Here is a 21,367-nt window from a genome sequence, read left to right as displayed (position 1 = left end):
GGAAACAAAGACAACGCAACCAACAAATTTACTCTCTGTGCCCAGTGGCCCTTTCCGATTTCCCTGCCTGTGTTCCCAATAACTGGAACTGGGAGTGCTTACCCCAGTGGGAAGACCCTGGCCTCACCCACGGGCAACTGTGAGGACCCAACAGGGTAAGATGCGTCTGTGAGGGAACCTGGCACTCCTGGACCTGAGCCCCCAGAACCTTAGACCCTGAGGGCCCCACTGCCGACAGGACGAAGTGGGAGGCACACACGAGGGGTCTGACCAGCTTTCAATAATTTACCTATCAACAGGAATATTTCTGCTACTCCCTCACACCCCTGTGTGCTTAAAGTTTGGACTTTTATTTATCTGTTTTTTCTAAACACTTAGCTGTATGACACTAGTGGTAATGTCTCCCTGGGGCCTTCCTTGCTGGCTCTCTTAAGTTCTTATGATTGAGAAACTGTGAGGCTCTGAATTTGGACTCACAGGAAGGTATTTACAACAGCTTTATGTAATGGAAAGATGCTGCAGTGAAGGGGAGGTTCAAAGCCCGCACACACACATGCATGCAGGTACACACGGGTTGGCTTCCATAAAGCTAGAGTGGAATATTAAATATCAAGTACTGAATTTTTAAGTGTACACTTAAGAACTTATCCTTAACTTTACATATACATAGATAACAGAGTGGTCACTAAAAGCACCTTAACTTCAGGACAGATGGTAAGTTTTATTTTTTTTTTTTTATTATTTTAATTTTTTTTAATTTTTTTTTATTTTTCGGTACGCGGGCCTCTCACTGCTGTGGCCTCTCCCGTTGCGGAGCACAGGCTCCAGACGCGCAGGCTCAGCGGCCATGGTTCACGGGCCCAGCCGCTCCGCGGCATGTGGAATCTTCCCGGACCGGGGCACGAACCCGTGTCCCCTGCATCGGCAGGCGGACTCTCAACCACTGTGCCACCAGGGAAGCCCGATGGTAAGTTTTGAGGTTCTTATTTCAACTGTTCTATGTACAAAATGCCCTAGAAGCAAAGAAACGCTTCAAGAAATACGCAGAGACAAACATGATGTAAAGTGTGACTGGCCTCCTCATAGCGTCCCTGGAAGATGAAGAGCCTAAGCACTTGGAAAGCTGTTAGCAGGCAGTGCGAGCTGACAGGGAAGCTGTGGTCTGCACTGATCCTCTCCGACAAACTGAATAGTACCTCTTGGTGTCTACTTCCTTCCCTTATATACACACTCACCAGGTTGGTCACCATGAAGGCCCACAGCTCCTGGTGACTGGTGAGCCGCAAAGCTGTGGTGAACTGGGCTTTAGCACTGTCCATGCAGTTGACAGAGACACAATACAAGCCCGGCAGTGTATGCTGAGTGGTCGGAGCAGAGCCAGGGGGGTTGCTGGCACAGCTGACAGACCTGGGAGATCTCCTGCAGTGCAGTGGCCTTATGTCCTGTCACGAGCCTGCACGTGATGATGTGCTCAAGCAGGATTACTTGGAAGGAGGACAGGATGGGGCTGCAGTAGTGCACCCGGAGCTTCTCCAGCTACATGAGGGTCTTGTCTGTGGACTTCTGCACTTTCTCTAAGTAGCCGGCTTGCATGGAGTGCATCACAGTCACCAGGTAGACAAGCAAGCACATGTGCTCCTTGGGCAGCCAGTGGAAGAGGTTGGCGTGGTTGCTGGGCACTGTCTTCTCAGGTGCAGTATGGAGATGGTATGGATGCACTGCGACAGCTGCTTCAGGCACCGCTTCACGCTCTTTACCTGACCAGCACCCAGGTAGTGGGTAACCTGGAGCACCAGGAAGAAGACACACAGAGACTCTTTTCTGGATGGGGTTCCCATGCCAGTTCTCAACTATCTGTCCACAGAGAGTCAGCAATGGGTGGACTTCCTGCAACTCACGCTCCGTCAGCTGCAGCATCCCTTTGCTGAGCAGGACCAGTGGCCGTGTGTACTCAGATCCCACCACCCGGAGGGTTCTCGGCCTCCACACCCAGGAGGTCGCAGGCTGACACCAAGTCCTCTTGGTCCTTGGGCCTCTTTTGTCTTTGGGGAAGAGGAATAAACTCCTGATTTCCTTCCCTCAGAAAAAATGAACTCAGACATCCCAGAAGCCTTCCAGAAAGAGCTCACCTGCCTTGTGTGCCTGAATTACCTTCTAGACCCAGTCACCATAGGCTGTGGACACAGCTTCTGTAGGTGCTGTCTCTGTCTTCTCTGGGGGCAAGCTGAAGACTCTGCCAGTTGCCCAGTGTGCAGGCAACGATCAGAGCAAACAAACCTCAAAACCAATTGTTTTCTGAAGAATCTGGTGTCCATTGCCAGAAAAGAAAATCTCGGGTAATTCCTGAACTCTGAGGGACATATGTGTGGGACCCATAAGGAGACAAAGATCTTCTGTGAAGCCAACAAGAGCTTGCTCTGTTTGTCTGCTCTCAAGGTCAGGAGCACAGGGCTCACAGACACCGTTCCACGGAAGAGGCTGCTGAGGAATGCTGGGTGAGTGATGTCTGTGCGAGCACGTAGAGAGCTGGAGGATGGTACAGCCAAGAGATTAAAAGGATATTACAATCAGGACTTCCCTGGTGGCACAGTGGTTAAGACTCCATGCTCCCAATGAAGGGGGCCCAGGTTCAATCCCTGGTCAAAGAACTAGATCCCACATGAATGCCCCAAATAAGAGTGTGCATGCCACAACTAAGGAGCCAGCGAGCCACAACTAAGACCTGTCACAATGAAATAAGTAAATTAAATATGTTATAAAAAAGGATATTTGATCATAATGATGATTAAACCCTGTCTTTACTGAGTGCCAGGTACAGACCTAGTTAGCAGTGACAGAGCTATGAAGAAAATCCTGCAGCATACCTGCCTTTATGGAACTTGTATCCAATGGCTGGGTGATAAAGTTAATTGAAATTCTTTGGGTGATACATTATTATGCTCAAGGCTCTATAAAGCCTTCATTTTGAGAAAGAGTCTTTGTCTCTAAAATCTACAAGTGCAAAAAGTCTTTTCCATTGGATACAGGTTTCCTGACTCTGGACAAAGAAGGAAGATACAGTACATTGGAATTAGCGGACAGCAAGCATCACTACATCCAAATTCTGATGCAAGATGCCAGGCTACCTGAAAATTAGCCATGCTCAAGAAAATCCTGTTCCTTTCCCGAGATCTAAGATTCCCTGGTGGTGTGTGGTTCTGTAGTGTGGAATCTTCTAAAACTGATCCATAGTGAGGAAGAATAGGGGAATGTGGTGATCTGTTCCAGTCCTTCCAGTCTTCCTCTAGGTCCTGTACCTGACCTCGTTCCCACCTCAGGATCTCCACCTACCTCACCCTATTTACCCTTCAAGTCTGTCTTCAAATGCCACTCCCTTACACTAGCCTAAGTTTATACTTCATTTTATCTTCCTTTAATATACTCCCTTTTTTCCCCTTTCACACACTGACTCAAATTTTAACTACGATTCCTGTAGCATTTATTCAGTTCCTTGCTCCCTGACTATAGCCTTCATAAGGGTAGGCATGATGTCTGTCTTGTTCATGGCTACTCCTCAGTACCTAAAACAAGTGTCAATAAATAAGCAACAAAATAAGCAAGGAATGTATTCAGATGTATTATTCACAGTATTGAAAATATGTTTACAGATTGAAAGGCAGAAAGTCTTAAATCACAGTGACGAAATTCCAAGTAAAAATATTGTTTGCTAGTAGATATGAATTTAATCATCTAGAGTGATTTCAGGGAATCCCATATAAATCTTAGACCAACAACATTTTATTTTCATTCTTAGCTTTCCATTTATTGCTGCCTGTTCTCTCCTGTTACTGGCTAATTAAAAGTCTTACTATTCATCTATATTAAGATTTTCTACTTCAGGGCTTCTTCAACATCAGAGCAATTGACAGTTGGGACTGGTTTTTCCTTTCTTGTAGGTCTGCCTTGTAGGATGTTTAGCAGAATCCTTGGTCTCTACCCATGAAATATCAATGGTAACTTCCAACTGTTACAACCAAAAATTTTTACACATATCAACAATTGCCCTCTGGAAGAAAAAATCACCCCCATTTGAAACCACTGCACTAGTTGATGGAAAAAAGTAGGTGAGACATTGATAATGATGAAATAATATTTGTATTTTTAGGTATGACAAGAAAATTTAAACATAAAATTCTCTTCCTGTGTTTGTCTGGGCCTCCTCTCTCCCTCCCTCATGTGCAGTGTGCATCTGCATTCCACACTAACTAGACCTCCTCAAACATGGGGGTGCCCACTCCAGCATAACGATGGTTTTCTTCCCTTTCTTCTAATGTTGGCAATGTAACTTCTTGAAGAAGAGCATTCTTTCTCAACTCTGTAAGGGATCATAACGACTTGCTGCTAACTTTGTATGAGTTACCTGGACTGTATATCTTTGGTGAACTTTATATAAAATAACAATATGTCATTTTGATGTATGATCCCTTTGTCCTGAAAATTTATGTGACTGTTCCTTCCATTTCTAACAGGTGGAATAGTTCTCAGAGCGTCTGAGGATCCGTCTCCTGGGTTATACTCCTCAGTTTGGCTTGAGTAAAATGCTCTTTTTTTTCCTTACCTTGATTGTTAACTGAATTTTCATTGACAACAAGATCCATAAAATAGTTTATATAGATATGCTAACTGATTCCTAAAGTTATATATAAAATCTAGAGCATGTAAGGCAGTAACACAGAAGATAGTGGAAAACTTGCATATAAGAATATAAATAAATAATAATATGGAAGAGAAATACAAAAAAAATTAGTTACACAGTCCAGCCACACATTACCTAAAACAAGACACACTTTTTGATATATACAGAATTACAGATTTGTGTTCAAGGATAGGATGTTGAGGGAAATAATAGACTCTATTGTATGTTTTTACCTGGTTGATGAAGAACAATGTTACCACAGAATTGTTGAGAAATGATGTCAGATTAGTCTGAACATTTACTGAGGCAATGGTTCCTTCACTCCATATGAGAAGCTTCCCTGGACTCTAACTCTCTAGAAACTGTGCTGATCTTCCAAGCACAAGGCTCTACATAACAGACAAATTTTTCTTCATCATCCTTTTTTGATTTTCACAGGCTGCTTCCTTTCAGTAAATGTGATTTTTCTACTTAAAAGGATTATGTTAATGCAGGTTAGTTGTGGATGTTTCCCAGGTATCTTGGAAATGAACCATTGGTGAGGGGAGAAACTCACATAGGAAGAATTCCTCGTGGCTGCAGATAAAGTAACACAGAGTGAATGATGCTTTTCCTAAAATGGGATTGAAGGAAACAATTGCTACTAATCTCCTTTCCACACAGCAACAAGTCTCTCTTCTTCCAATTTTTTGTAGATTTTCTTCCTATCTTTTAAAAAAAAGGTATTTCCTTATGATTTTCTCTAGTAAGAAAGCAATAAACTTAAGCCCTTCCCTTTAAAACAGTGGCATGCTTGTACAATTCAGAGTCCCCCAAAGTTTGAAAGTTTTCATGCTCTAAAAGACAAATGTTTTAGGTGAACAGAAATTAAATCCTATAAAAAAGATAGAATATTAAGAGATAAAATGTTTAAAAAAATATTCTATTAAAAATGTAATAAAATATCAAAGAGATATGAGGAAATTTGACCAAAATCACACATCAGGAGTTGAGCTGGGGACGAAAATCATATTTTCTGCATTTTTCATTATCTAATAACAGGAACTATATTTAACATAATCTTGAATCCTTAGTCACTAGCAAGGAATCAAAGGAAAGCCGACAGGAGGAGAACCTGGGCAGTCATCTCCGCTAATTCTTAGTATCTTTAGCTGCAGTGATAAAGGTCAACTATACGGTGCTGGTAAAATCGAGCTCACATGGTAAGCACTCAGTTTATGCTTTCAAAGTACCATTTATTTCCTTTATTTTGCCATTATTCTGCTCATTTTCCTTAATGTTTCTTTAAAATTATAGCTTTCCCAGGAATTTATCATGGGCCATGTTCTCTTCTCACTTTATACATTCTCTGTTTTACATGTTTATCTCCCTTTTTAAACTACACATATGCTGAATTTTCTGTATCAGTTTTTTTATTTCCATCGATAATCTTCTCTGAAGATTTTTTTTTTTTGCAGAATCTTCTTTTGAAAAATCTCTGACACACACACACACACAAGAAAAGTGACCAGCTAAATAAATAAATAACCTCTTCTGGGGATGAGAAGACTCACATGATGGGTTTAACTGGCAATGTTCCCAGTGGTCTCACCTTGATTTTATTACTCAATTGTAAATATGACCCAGATGACATTAATTCTAATAAAGGTCATCAAAACTGAAAGATGTAGAAACGTCTTTAGAATAAGAAATTCTTGATATTATAGCTACGAAAATGTATCCAGTACACATTTTCCTCACCTTCCAATCAAAGACAAGTCCAAAGGCCCACAGTAGCTAATTCTGCCAGTATGTACAACTAAATGCAAACTAAATAAGAAGAATATTAGCTATAAAACTTTCTTTGAAAAGGGGCAAAATTAAGCTTATGAAATTCAAGGTGTAATGACTGTTGCTCACTGAAATTTGAGTGTCAACAGAAAGCACTCAGGAATTTTAGGTGGAAATGGAAAGAAGTGATGAGTTGAAGGCAAATAAAGTAAAATTATACAATCTGAGATCACCTGGAGAGATGCAGTTTGTCAAAAGAAGCTGATAAAGAAATTTGTTAGTTAATGAAGGGCTACATGAAACAGGGGACAAGAGTAGAGAGAACGTGTTCTATGAAAGCTAGGTAATATAGATGGACAGAATAAGGGCACATTTCTGATCAGTATTTCCAAATTTGGAGAATCAATTCTGACTTAGTCTTCTATTTCAGAGATTCAAAGATAAGTAGATATTCCTTGTCCATGACCCTTAGGAGCCAGATGCTGAAAAGGTAAACACTCGACATCTTGACGATGGTGAAAAGCAGAGTTTACTCTTCTGGAGAGCTCATTCCTGGTTCTAGCCCAGAACACTATGACATCATTCTTGTTGAAGATCAGTTTATTTTCATGGAACATAACCTCATGTATATTTCTTCTGCTGTTCCTGTCATTGAATTTTTGGCTTCTAAACCAAACCAAAACAAACAAACAAGAGCTTTTAATGTGCATCCAGCACTTCCAGATAAGTTTTGAAGCTTGGTGTGTCATGTGCCTAATCTTGACCCAACAGGGTGGAAACACAACTGCTTTGGAACACAGTACATTATTTTCTTACACTTAGATGCCCTTGCTCAGGATATTTTCTCAGGATGGCTAAGAGATGGCATCAATAAGCTCTTTTTTGTGCACTTAGAAAAAAGCCAGTTATTGAAGATATCAATCTTCCTCTTGATTACCTGTTATATATGAACGGACACGTGAAAGAAAAACAGCCTCTGGGGACTTCCCTGGCGGTCCTCTTCCACTTCAGTGTTCCATCCTTGGTCAGGGTACTAAGATCCCACATGCCACTCAGGGCAGCCCCCGATAAAAAAAAGAAAGAAAAAAGAAAACCAGCCTCTGAGTCACAGTCTTTGTTAGAGCAAATCAGCCTGTCCCCTAACTCATTCGACAGATTTTCACTTGCCCTGAGTATCTGAAAGAAGTGAACTCCCAGTTTCACGGTATTTAGCACATTACAGTTTATGCAATTTTTTCACATTTCAGTAACCATTTATCCCATGACCATATACCAAGGTATTTTGTTTTTCTTTCTTGGTTTCTTGGTTTCTTTCTTTTCTTTGTTTCCTTCTTTATTCAGTTTCTTTTTCTTCTTTCTTACAGGGTATATGTATCACTCTATTTCTAGAAATGTGAATTCTCAATCGTGTGTATTACCCTTTCAAATGCAAATCTGTTTTGTTTTTGTCAGTGCATGATGTTTATATCACCTAATGCTAAGTGATTTTATATATATGCCTGTTTAAATCCTGTCTCATGAAAGACAAATATCATATGATACCGCTTATATGTGGAATCTAAAAAAGGGTACAAATGAACTTATCTACAAAACAGAAATAGAGTTACAGATGTAGAAAACAAACTTATGGTTACCAGGGGGTAAGTGTGGGGGAGGGATAAATTGGGAGATTGGGATTGACATATACACACTACTATATATAACACAGATAACTAATAAGGGCCTACTGTGCAGCACGGGGAACTCTACTCAATACTCTGTAATGGCCTATATGGGAAAAGAATCTAAAAAAGAGTGGATATAAGTATATGCATATCTGATTCACTTTGCTGTACACCTGAAACTAACACAACATTGTAAATCAACTATACTCCTATAAAAATTTTACAAATAAAAATAAATCAATAAAAGTAAATCCTGACTGTCTCATTCTAAGTCTTGTTTTCTGTTTCCCATCACTAGGAATATTTATCTTCCACTAATATATATTTGCCATCCTGAGGAAATTTCAAAATCCAACCTGTAGAATAAAATTACAGTATAGGCATTTCAAATCTCAAACTAATAGAATTTCCTCGGCCTATGAATCTGGAAATAAGTTTCTATCTTACATTTTGTTGACATTATGATTTATTATTTTCAGTCCTATTATGTTAACCTGTATTTTGGAAAACTTTGTTAATGCCAGAAAAATATTGTTTATATTCGCTCTTTCATTTATTTATCCATTCATTCACCACATTTTTATAGTATTCTACGTTTTAAGCATGTGTAAGATAGTGGGAATATAGTAATTAAAAAAATACTGTCCTTACCTTCTTACTATTTTCAGTCTAGTAGTATCCAAGCATCTAAGCATCCACCAATTTGATGAGAGAAATGGAGAGAAACATATGGTATCCTGGGCACATACTTGGCCTTCAATAGACAATGGAGGTCAACTAAATTACTTAATTCAGTAAGGGGACATAGCAGGAATGGGATGAAACCTAAAAGCAGTAGCCTTATATTCTGATAAAATTCTCATTCTTATTCAGCACATTTCAACATAAGTACACTTTAAAAAATAAGGTTAAATTGGATATTTAGCAAAGTTTACAGTGACCAGTATCCTACTCTCAGACAGCAAAATCTGCTTCTCAGGTGGTAGGACAAAGATTTAAGCACCAATGCTACCTAGCCCTCTCTCTGAGAGTCATGAAAATTATTGATTTTAATGAGTCAGGATCCCAGTACATGAAAGTTAGAGAGCTTTAATAGACACACTACTGTCAATGCCAATCTGGCAACACAGGCAGGACGGGGCCACATTTTCAACTCAAAAAGAATAATGCATATGTGTGCCAGGTGAAATTAGATGTATAATCAAAGAAATATTGTGCCAGACCATGCCATATATAGGTATATATGGAACTCTGTTTAATCAATAACATATTATCTATCAATATATCAAGTTCTGAGTAATCTAATTTTAAAAACTGTGGAATGGTGAATGTACATATAGAAACGGAGGAACATTTTAGGTTTAAATCTGGACAATGGTTCTCAAACTTGACTGCACGTTAGAATCACCTGGGGAGTTTCTAAAACTCCCCAATTTTAGGCTATGCCCCGGAACATTACATCAGAACTTCTCTGATGGGACAGAGGCATCGCTGTTTTCCAAAACTCCTCAGATGATTCCAACGCTCCGGCAAGTTTGAGAATCAGTGGTTTAAAATTCTTCACACATCCCCTACTCACCTCAAGGTGGAAGATTTGAATGATCAGGCATGAGCACTTACCATTTGTTTTTTTCTTCCCTTTGCCCTACCTCAGCGATGATCAGGCTTTATGTGCCCCGGGAATTACTTCATAGCATAGCAGACTCAAGTCATAGTTAATTCATCACGTATCTTGTTAATGGGTGTGTGGGGAGGAAAATTTTTTCTTTCTTCTCTTCTAGGTTCTTTGGCTGCTCTAATAATTAAATTGACATATGGCAGATCAACTGGAGAAAAACAAATTTGATTCATATGTATGGGAGCTCATAGAAAAATGAGACTCAGAGAAGTGACCCAAGTAGGCAGCTTTTATACCTTTTAGACAAGAAACAATACATTTGTGAAAAATTGACAAAACAAAGAAGTTTTGTCTTAGGGTATTAAATTAGTAAACTAACACAGTTTGTTTATGCAGCCTTCTTAGCTTTCAGTTTCCTATCTTTGGTGGTTAGAATATCTCTCTACATTCTGTTAACAGGAGGATACCTTTTGTATGGGAGATTTATTTCCTGCTTTCAGGGGGACAATGAAGGTTCAGAGTGTCCTCCTTGGTTGTCTCTTAAGTATAACCAGAATGTCAAAGTGGCACATTTTAGGGTGGCCTGCACTGAACCACATCAACTGATAAGTTCAGATGTACTAGGAACACGTCCTATTACAACCATATGCAAAATTTTAGATCTTCACATCCTGAAAAGTATGAATTCACTACACTCTAATCTTAAATGATCACACTTAAAATTATGAAGAGCTGAGTAAGAAGCATCAGAAGCTCTGGTTAATGTGTAATGCACATGCACACCGCACATTGTGGGGAGAGGAGGCCTAAACAGACACTGAAAGGGAAATTTACGTTTAATTTCTCTTGTCCTGCCTTAAAATATAAATTTTATTTCATCAGTAGTTACAGAGGACAAAAGCAATTTTCAAAGAAGCTGGACGGGGAGCAGGCACTAGGATGGGAAGAGGTGGGTGTCAAAGGAAAGCTTCACTTGACGACTTGTACAGGGCGCCCCCAGCTGGTTCCTGTGACTGTCATACTTTACCAAGATTTTTTAAAATACAAAATATTTAAAAAAAAATAAAAATATTTATGAGGTCAGAGCAAGAGTACAAATTGAGGTCAACATACCACATGTCAAATATTTAAAATGTCTAACTACAGCTAGCAAACTGCTAATAAATATTCTTATCCTCACACTTTGGCAAACATTTAACTTCATAGAGACATGGAAGGCTGGTTGATATTTATAGTTGTTGGACCTTGTCATGGTGCTGACATGGTTCACCTAGGGGAAAAGCAACCCAGGCAGAAAAAGCTCAGCAGCCCCCGGTTCAGGTGGGGAATTTGGGAGTTCCTGATAGGAGAAATTCTAGGAGGTAAAAAAATGTGCAGACTCCTCTACCTGTAGGATTGGATTGGGTATATCTGGAGAACACCAGAGAAATGCTCTACTGCCCAGGACACAGGCAACTCTTCCACCCATCACTGCTTTTTTTCTCTGAATTTAAGAGGGAAGGACTTCCTTGGTGGTCCAGTGGCCAAAACTCCACGCTCCCAATGCAGGGGCACCAGGTTGGATCCCTGGTCAGGGAACTAGATCTCACATGCTGTAACTAAGACCCGGCACAGCCAAATAAATAAATACATAAATAAATAAATAAACATATTAAAAAAAAAAAAAGAGGGGAGAATGTTCTGTTCAGCGACCTTGACAGAAAAAGTGCTCTGCCCCCATCCCCACAACTACTAGGCTCTCACTTCCCTTCATTCCGAATTCCCATAGTCCACACCTTGCCCATTTTACTGACTCCATGCAGTGATGTTGGAGGGTCAGGAGAACTGGGGGACTTGCTGCTTCCAAAAGGTGACAATCCATTTTGCCCACACTCTGCCCCATGAATAGTTACCTGCTCAGCAGGGTCTCCTCCAGCTGAGACCCTGTCCTATGGCTCCAGAACCAAAAGGCACCTCCTGCCCTATCCCTTAATAGCTAAACCCAGGGAAACTCCCAGACCTCAAAGGAAGAAGAGGAATGGTGACCTCTTAGGGGAATTATGCATATGCACCAAGTGGGACATCCTGGAAAATGGGGCTCCCTCCCTCCATCTCTCATCCAGCTCAGACTTTTGCTGGACCCAAGGGTTTCTGCATAGCCAAGGCAGTGCTCTAAGAACGCTGTGCCAAGCTCTGAGCTGATTCTTCAGAATCCACAGTTTGGTTTTCCGTGACTGCACGAAGAATATTTGGAACCAGTGGTAACTAGGATGGAGGTTGGCTCAAGGTGGCAAATAACTCCCCCCATAAACAGAGAACTAAATGGACTGAGACATAAGTCGATATAAACTCCATACATGAGTACAACTCCCCTTCCCTTGGCCCAGAGGGTTGCTGAACTGGGGCATCTCATCCTTTCTCTACTGCTCCCCCTTAGCTGGCTTAAGGCACACCAGGCAGAGAATCTCCAGTTCTGCTCTCGCTGGGAGGCCTTGGGGGGCTTGATATGGAGTGTGAGGGACAGGAGAAATCTCCATTCTGGTGGCCAAAAGTGCTGTTACGTTAAAGTCTTACAATGAAATACAAAAATAAATCAATCAATAAAGCGCATCCTCCAATACAGAATATAAACAAACCTCAGGTAAAATATTTCCGAGTTTTCCAACAGGTTTTCTAAAGTCACTAACTGATGAAACAATGTGTTCTAGCTTTTTTGTAAGTTGTAAAAGTCCTTGATGTCCAGAAATTTAGATATACAGGTGGCATTCATGGGTGGGTTTGTTGTAAAATCTGTGTCTCTTGATGAGATGATGTTTGTGGAGCTGTGTTCATGAAGATTAGCCAGGGTGTTAAATAGATCTTTCCCTCTGATTTTAAGAGATCTAATTACCCATATTAACACCCATCCAAAGACCCCTGAAATGCACTCACTTGAAAGAAGTGGGTGTGGTCTTCAAGGACTCAATATAAGGAGATTCAAGGAGGCAAATTCATTCTTCTTCAGAACAGAGTGATGGTGTTTGGAGCTCACCGACTACAGTGACTTCTGAAAGCTTCCATTACCAAACTTGGAAGCCTTGATCTTGGGCTGACTTCACATTATTACTTCCCCAGCAGGCATTGATAAGACTACATATATATATTCCTTAGGTAAATACACAGTTTACATAAGAGGAGTCCATGCTACTTTCCCAAAACAAACAATAATATAATAATCTTAATTTATCAGCAAACTGAGGTAGTTTCTATGCAATGCTTTCATTTGTCAAATTTTAAAAATTACTACATTCTTTCACCCGTTTTTATGAATTATTTTGCCATCTTGTCTTGCTATATAGTTTTGGAATAATTTGATGATTAATTTTAGGTCTATTATCTATGAATTCCTTGGTTGTTTATATAGATTATAAGGGCTCAGAAAGTAGTTTCCAGGGATCGGGTAATTTTTTACTTAGTGTAGATCCTAAAAATGGGTTAGGAGCATTTTGCTCTACTCATGTAAATGTGTTACAAGTGGTAATATGTGTGTATGTTAGAGAATATTTGGCAAAAGATAAGTAGATAATGCAGTAAATTATTTGAGAAAAAAATTGTTTTTGAGTGTTGGTAAATGACTCTTCAGAAACCTCTGACTTAGAGCAAGCAATAATGAAGGTGTCTACAGAAAAGTGACATTTGTAACTGTGCATAAGTATCAGAAATTAGAGTGACCATTCATGTGGTATAGAAATTCAGATCAAATAAATGTTTTTTACAAAATAAAAGTTTAAAAGCATTATTTGTTTTCTGGTGTTGTCATTACATGAGAGTTACATCATTTCACAATGGGAAGGAGTTCTTGATAGTAGTTCCAAAGAACTTAGAATAATCCCTTCTCCTTAACGTTTTGTTTTTAAATACAAGGGTGTCAATAATAAAGGTAGGAGGGCAAATTTAAAAACTTACTATACTCATATAAGAAGACTGAAAGCCGACCCACTTTTACAAAGATTAATCCTATTAACTCATATATTCAGAAATTGATTTTTAATGGTGATTTCTGTTTGAGATAAAGGATATCAAAGGAGAATATTTAGTTTGTGACTGTGTCTTGTATATGCACATTTTCATGCATTTTAATCAGTGAGTTGCAATAAAGGCATTTTCTAGATCATGCGTGAGGGACAGACGAAGTGGCATTGTGTACATTTCTTCATTTTTACAACCGTGGTTTTTTTTTTAATTATTTATTATCTCTTATAAGGATGTTGTTTTATTAGCCATTACATCCCCAAGCTGATAGATTGTTCCTTGAACTGTAAATTTACCAGAAAATGCTTGTGGACTCAATTAACATACTTAGAGAACATGTTGCTTGCATTTTGTCTCATCTTGGAAACTTATGACTTGTGGATTTTAATTTGGTCAAAATTGTGATTTCTGGCTCCCACATTTACCAGCAGGGTAATTTTGAACAAGAAATCCTGATAGAATGGTTAAATGAAATAATGAAAGTAGAAAAGCTTAATTAACTACCCTTTGTTAAGTCAATCACTGGCTGGTAGTATTACTGATTGATTTTTCAGAACAATTAGGACACACTGCCTGGAGTTATAAACTGAATGAAACTCCAGATGTCCAAGCTATTTGGAAGAAACTAACACCACAACAAAACTGATTTTCTTATATACAGAAGGAAAACTGTTGGAGAGGTGGATGACTCTTGGTTAGGAAATCTTTATAGGAATTTAAAAACTGATTTTGACTGGAATATTCTTTTCTCCCACAGAGACGATTTCCTTCAGTAAAGAAATAAGCAATCACAATATCTAGCTGTTTGACAATGTGAGAAGTTTGACGTGTAGACATGACCATCAAGATGTATCTTTGAATTCTGAAGGATCTAAATGTTTTTTTGGTATGGTCCACTGTATTGTGAAAGAATTATTATTTTTTTACTTTAAGTATAGGTGATTTACAATGTCACTGTTAGTTTCAGGTGTACAGCAAAGTGATTCAGCCATATATATATATATATACACATATATATATATATAATGTATTATTTTTCATATTCTTTTCCCTTATGGGTTATTACAAAATATTCGGTATGGTTCCGCGTGCTATAAGGACCTAAATATTTTAATGTATGAAACATCATAAAACATCACTGATGTGCTCCCCGAGGAGCGGCGGAGAGGCGCAGGAGGAGAAAGAGGCGGGGAAGAGGAGGGGAGTCGCCCGCTTCCCAAACACTCTCCGGGCGGCTGTGCGCGACGCCCGCCGCCGGGAGTCCGGACCCGGTTGCCCGCGGCCCCTTCCTTCCCGCGCCTGCAGCCCGGGAACGAAGTTGCCGAGAAACAACCGGCCGAGGGCTCAGCGGGGCGGCGCTCTGGCCTCTTTGCGCGCGCCGCCTGGGGGAGGCGGCGGCGCGGCCCGAGGGGAGGCAGCAGCAGTTGGAGGGCTTGGCCGAACGCAGTAGACGTAGCCTCGGCGCGACGGGAACGGCGGCCGAAGCGACCCGACTTCGCGGCGCCCGCACCTGAGTCGGTCCTCAGACGGCAGCCGCGGTGCCCGAGTGCTTCCCCGGGGGCCCCGGGCGGCGGCGCGAGCCCCGGAGAGGAGGGGGCGGTCCTGCGCGCGGAAGAGCGGGAGGCTGGTGCCCTCCACCCCCGCATCCTACCTTCTCACCGAACTCTCTAAAAATAACTCCGGCCCGCTGGGGCCGGGAGGAGCCGCAGCTGCAGTCCCCGAGAGCAGCCGGGGAGGCGTGTGGAGCCAGGGTCCGGAGGGAGCCTTCCCGGCCGCGCGGAGCGAAGTTGGCGGAGGAAGCAGGAGCTCCCGGCCGCCGGGCGCCGCGCGACCCTCGCCCCGCCGACCCCCTGCCGCTGAAGTTTGGCTGGTTGGGCCGAGGCGGGCGGGCGGAGCGCGCAGGCGGGAGGCGGCGGCCGAGGGCGCACAGACATCCTGGCCCGGGCCGCGGGGGCAGATGGTGTCCTATGTGGAAAACAGCTTCCACCGGGCGGTGATGAAGAACCCAGCTGAGAGGACCCCCCCAGTTGCTGACTGGATAATGACGCATTCTCGTCAGCATTGGGATGGTGACTACGGGGGATCCTGCTGCCAGCCGTCTTCAGAAAAATAAGCCCTCCTGATCCTTGGGACCATCAGACACTTAGGATCTAACGCTTGAAAGAGTTGCTTCGCATGTTAGGTATTGGACGCCATTTGTTCAAATCCAAATGCTCTCCTCTGCCGCTGTTATTGTTTAATGAGGGGAGAAGAGAATAAAATAGACGCTTCCACTGGCTGCCTTGGGACAAGGCGCAGGAATGGCACCTGGTACCGTTATTTATTTTTTTCTGATGGAGCCGTCACATCTGGGGATCGTAGATAGATTGCACATATTCATCAAATGTGTGGAAGATGGATAATAATTTTACAAGGAAAATTCATTTCACAGTGTCTCCAGAAAGTTCCTATTCTAAAGGGTTGCTTTATCAAAAACAAGGAATATCCTGCTTTGGTCGTGTTGCACTGCCTTTCATGTGCCTTCTGCGTCTGTTCGTTTTACAGTTGTCAATCAGTCAGTCTTCTGCGTCTGAAAATGCACGTTCCAGGGCTTCCCTGGTGGTGCAGTGGTTGGGAATCCGCCTGCCAGTGAAGGGGACACGGGTTCGATCCTTGGTCCGGGAAGATCCCACATGCCACGGAGCAACTAAGCCCGTGCACCACAACTACTGAGCCTGCGCTCTAGAGCCCGCAAGCCACAACTACTGAGCCCACGTGCCACAACTACTGAAGCCTGTGCACCTAGAGCTGTGCTCCGCAACGTGAAGCCACCACAGTGAGAAGTCCGTGCACCACAACAAAGAGTAGCCCCCGCTCACCACAACTAGAGAAAGCCCGCGCCCAGCAACAAAGACCCAACGCAGCCAAAAATAAAGAATAAAATAAATAAATAAAAGAAAATGCACGTTCCCAGTCACAGTGTGATGGAAAAGCAAATTTCAGTGAAATGTTTCAATGCCTTTCAGTGTTTGAAGTTCCTAGTGAAATCACACATGCTGAGAACGTTAGAACCTAGCAATGTGGGTCAGAAATGTCAAAGGCCTTTAGTGGAAATTAGAGAGCGGGGGAAGTGGTGTCTTTGGTTGGTTGATTAGAATAGTAATGACTCGAATGTGTGTGTGTGGGGGTCACCAAACAAGACTTGAAGAGACAAAACCTACACTGTGTCAGCGTGTGGATTGTGCCAAAGAAATGAACTGTTAAACTTTCCTGTTTCCGTGCCGGTTGTGGAGAACAGAGTGAAAACCGACCAGCACAGAACTTGGCCTGAGTCAGAAGTGGGCCAGTTACTACTGAACGGCAACGTGAAAGCTTCACTGAGGGTCTGAAAGCAGCACATTTCCTCCCACCACACCTTCATAGATCAAGTCACCTTAGAGAAACCTACCAAACATTTTGAACGTTCGTAAGTGTCTACCCTACTAACTTTGATGCTCATTTGGTTATTACTAATGCAAACTCATGTTTATTTATTATTGTTTTAAAGAGAAAGTAGTTGGAAATGTGAATGTTTTCCATCTTTACCTGGCTTTTCAAAAATAATCTTCTAAAAGTTTGAAATTTACTCAAAAGTAAAAAAAAAAAAAAAGCATCACTGATGTGGTGGGGATTACTTGACCTCTGGCAACCATTACTGGGAGCCGGATGTGGGTGACTCTTGGGACTCTAGGGTTCCATAAGGGTTCCTAGGTAAGAAAGAATGGTACACTGAATCTGAGGACATATTTCTTCTTTTATGTGAGGGGGAAGATAATCATGACTGTCTCTTGACCACTTCCCCAGTGTTGGCAGTATATAGAGAAACCTATATACTGGGTTGGGTTTGTGTGTTCCTTGATAATCACAGTGGAAAGGTGAGGTTTTTAAATACTGTTAAAATTTCCTTCATATGGAGGTGCCCAGCTTGATCCTTCACTTTTCCTGTCAGCCCTTTGTTAAACACTGGCCACATATAATGAGGGATAAATCAGGAACCTGACTATACCCAGCAACTTCCTATCTGAGAAGACCTTCCCAGTCGAAGTAAATCAATAATACTTTATTGTCATTTAAGCTTTTTCTACTTTAACCTCCTTTTATTGCTATTTAATATGAAGATACCATGAGATAAATTTTGTTGGCTCCATCTTTTTAAAAGTAAAGTCATCTCTCATGGCCGATTATCTAGAATATATGCTGTGGTTGCTCACCTGTTTTGTGAGCTGGATGTAGTTACAAAAATATATGTGTGGTGTGTATGATTCCAACTTAATGCTCTTTTTTTTTTAACTCTCAGCTTTATTACCAAAGACACACTCTCAGACACTTCATTCAGTCCTCAATTCTTTTTTTTTTCTTTCATATAAATTTATTTATTTTTGGCTGCGTTGGGTCTTCGTTGCTGGGTGTGGGCTTTCTCTAGTTGCAGGGAGTGGGGGCTACTCTTCATTGTGGTGCGTGGGCTTCTCATTGCTGTGGCTTCTCTTGTTGCGGTGCACGGGCTCTAGGCGCGCCAGCTTCAGTAGTTTTGGCTCGCGGGCTCTAGAGCACAGGCTCAGTAGTTGTGGCTCGCGGGCTCTAGAGCGCCGGCTTCAGTATTTGTGGCTTGCAGGCTCTAGAATGCAGGCTTAGTAGTTGAGGTGCACGGGCTTAGTTGCTCCGCAGCATGTGGGATCTTCCCGGACCAGGGCTCAAACCCATGTCCCCTTGCATTGGCAGGAGGATTCTCAACCACTGCACCACCAGGGAAGCCCCAGTCCTCAATTCTTCAGAGATTTTACCTGTATATATTTTTGAAGCCACGATTGATTGATTGAAGAGCAATTAAAGGTCTTGCTTCATACAGTTCATGCCTTGGGGACCAGGCTGAGTTTTGTCTCACATTTCCTTCCTCTTCTCAGTGAAGTGACCCTTCTTCACCCAGGCTGAAGCCTCACCTTTCTTATGAGGCCTTCCTACCCCACCCCGGCCCAGGCGTTCCTGCAGACTGAAGTGCTTTGTCACCACTGCTGCTGTCTGCTTCCTTCTCCAGATTCTGAGCACCTCACTTGCAGGACTCTCTTCGTTGGTTTTACAACTTGAATGTCCTGCCTGTAACGCGATGGGGCTTTACACAGTGAATGAGTTCAAGGTAAGTGTGGGAGGGACGGAGGTGGCGTTTAACTGATGAGCAGAGCTGGATGGCAGTCTGGCAAGAAACACAGGGTTGCACATCGTGGACAGACTTGGTTACGTACAATCCCCATATCAGTTGGAAACCTTCTCCCTACTCTTGTTCTAGTATAGCCTACTCACTAATTCACCCTCAGAGAGAAAACCTATTTTACAGGCAAATCGCCACTGACCCTCAGGACCAGAATAGGTCTTTCTTTACATAAACGCTGGTCTTTTCTTACATAATAGTTTAAATTGCAAGAGATAAAGGAAGTGTTCAGTGCCATATTCCCAGCAGATAATGTCTTTATCTGCAGATAAAGACAGATAATGCCCAGTGTCTGGGCACTAAAATATTTGATGAGTGAATAAATTAATAAATGAGATGAGATGATTGTCTTATTGGCAGTAGGGTTTTGATTACGGTGTGCTACTCAATAATCTTTCTTACAGTTTACATAATATACAGTTTCCTTCTAAATTACATTTCTGAAAGGAACGTAGTTTTGAAACACTTATGATACCAAAAATTTCTGATTAATAAGTGAGAATAGTCATTAAAAGAAATGTTATAAGCCACTGAAAAAGACATAAAATGAATCAGAAGAATAGGAAATGTTGAAGAGAATATGGAATAAAACAATTACTTCGGCCAGTGGTTCTCAGAGTTTGGTTCCAATTCAAACAGTATCATCATCACCTGAAACTTGTTAGAAATTCAAATTCTTGGCTTACACCCAAGACCTCCTGAATCAAAAGTCATGTGAGTGGGACCTGAAATCTGTAGTTTATCAGTCATTCCAGGTAATTCTGATGACTTCTAACGTTTGAGAAACCCTGAATTAGGCTGATTTACAAAGAAACAAAGACTTAGGAAATTTCTTACTTCTCAGATCTAAAGTATCACTAGACACAAATTGATTCATTACCATTGATTAACTATAATGAAAAAAGCATAAAGATGACGATTAAGTTTTTTTTAATTTATTTTATTTATTTTTGGCTGCGTTGGGTCTTCGTTGCTGGGCGGGGGGCTTTCTCTAGTTGCGACGAGCGGGGGCTACTCTTCCTTGTGGTACACAGGCTTCTCATTGCAGTGGCTTCTCTTGTTGCAGAGCACGGGCTCTAGGCGCACGGGCTTAGTTGTTCCGGGGCATGTGGGATCCTACTGGACCAGGGCTCGAACCCGTGTTCCCTGCATTGGCAGGCAGATTCCCAACCACTGCGCCACCAGGGAAGCCCAAAGATTAAGTTCTTAAAGAGAATGTTGAGGATTCCAAAAATAAATTTGAATAACAGATTATTTTGTGGACAACACACATAGTCATATTTCTTGAATTGCTGACTACTTAAACTACACTTTTTGTTTTTTGGTCTGGGGAAATACAGGAAGCAGACAATATTAAAAAAAATTCCATATGTAGTTAGGTATAAAACTAATGAATTTAATTTATTTCTTGAAAATTATTCAGAAAAGACATACAATCAGATTTGTAGGAATGTTATTTTTGGAATAACATTTTATTGGAATAATTTGGAGGCATGTTATTTTGTACTTAAAATTCTGAATATATGTGGTATGAAGGGATGATTTCAACCTGTTATATAGGCAGCACAGGACACTGAACCCTGAGAAAGAGGAAACAAATGAGGGAAACCCAGTGATAGACCCACCTTACTGCCTGAAGATTTCTAGGTCACAGCACAGGGTGGGGGCACCCTGAGTGTAGATGCGAGTTCAGGGAGGTCAAGGTGGTTGGAGTTCCCAGGACTGAAGCCTGCTTGAGGGTAAAGCTGCACAGAGAGACAGAGACAGACAGAGACAGACATCTCTAGGGGGCCCCAAACGTGGAGTCTGCAGCTGAATGCCAGTCAATTAATGTTTGTGAGGAAATATTCCAGGTCAAGAAAAGAGGACCCAAAGAGAACCAGTAGAACAATCCTGCATCTCACACAGGGCTGGGAATAGTTGTTTCCTCATTCACAATGGGAAATCCTTGAACTACATGGGATATAGGGGAGAGGACGCGCAAGGGGATTGCCCCTCTGGTGGGGAAATCAAGCCCAGATTAAAGACTTCTCTCTCCCCACTAACAGAGTTTAAAAGCACACTTTGAAAGTCAAGATTTGTTCCAGAGTTAACCCCACTTCTACACTCCTGTGCAACCATGCCTTCTGTGGCACAAAGAGGCAAAGACAACAGAGAAATTAAAGGCGGTTCCACCCGCACTCTTCAAGTAACAGACACCCCTTCTCCCAATTACTCTGGCCTGAAGGAAGGGCTCTCCCAGGGCCACTGGTGCCCATGCCACTGGCACCACTCTGCCATTTTGCTGTTGCTACACAGCGCAGCTTCATGACTGAGCCTGGTCTTGGGTCAGGGGTGGGAGAGAAAACAAGAAAAAAATGAGACTCCCCACCTCCACACTTTTCTGTTTTCAGGGGCCTCTTTGCTGATCCTCTGACGGGAAAGAGAGG

The 21,367-nt window shown here is 41.8% G+C and overlaps 1 pseudogene; it reads right to left on the bottom strand.

The window, feature by feature from the left end:
- Positions 1-1,013: 1,013 nt before the first annotated feature.
- On the bottom strand, positions 1,014-6,950 carry LOC149748779 (MAU2 chromatid cohesion factor homolog; annotated as a pseudogene).
- Positions 6,951-21,367: the final 14,417 nt, after the last annotated feature.

The sequence above is a fragment of the Delphinapterus leucas genome, chromosome 7 (genome assembly GCF_059928025.1).
Source record: "Delphinapterus leucas isolate spDelLeu-1000000601 "Yukka" chromosome 7, BTC_Dleu_Yukka2, whole genome shotgun sequence".
Lineage (NCBI taxonomy): Eukaryota > Metazoa > Chordata > Mammalia > Artiodactyla > Monodontidae > Delphinapterus > Delphinapterus leucas.
Note: the sequence above shows the minus strand (reverse complement) of the source record. Positions and strands in the feature narration are given on the sequence as shown.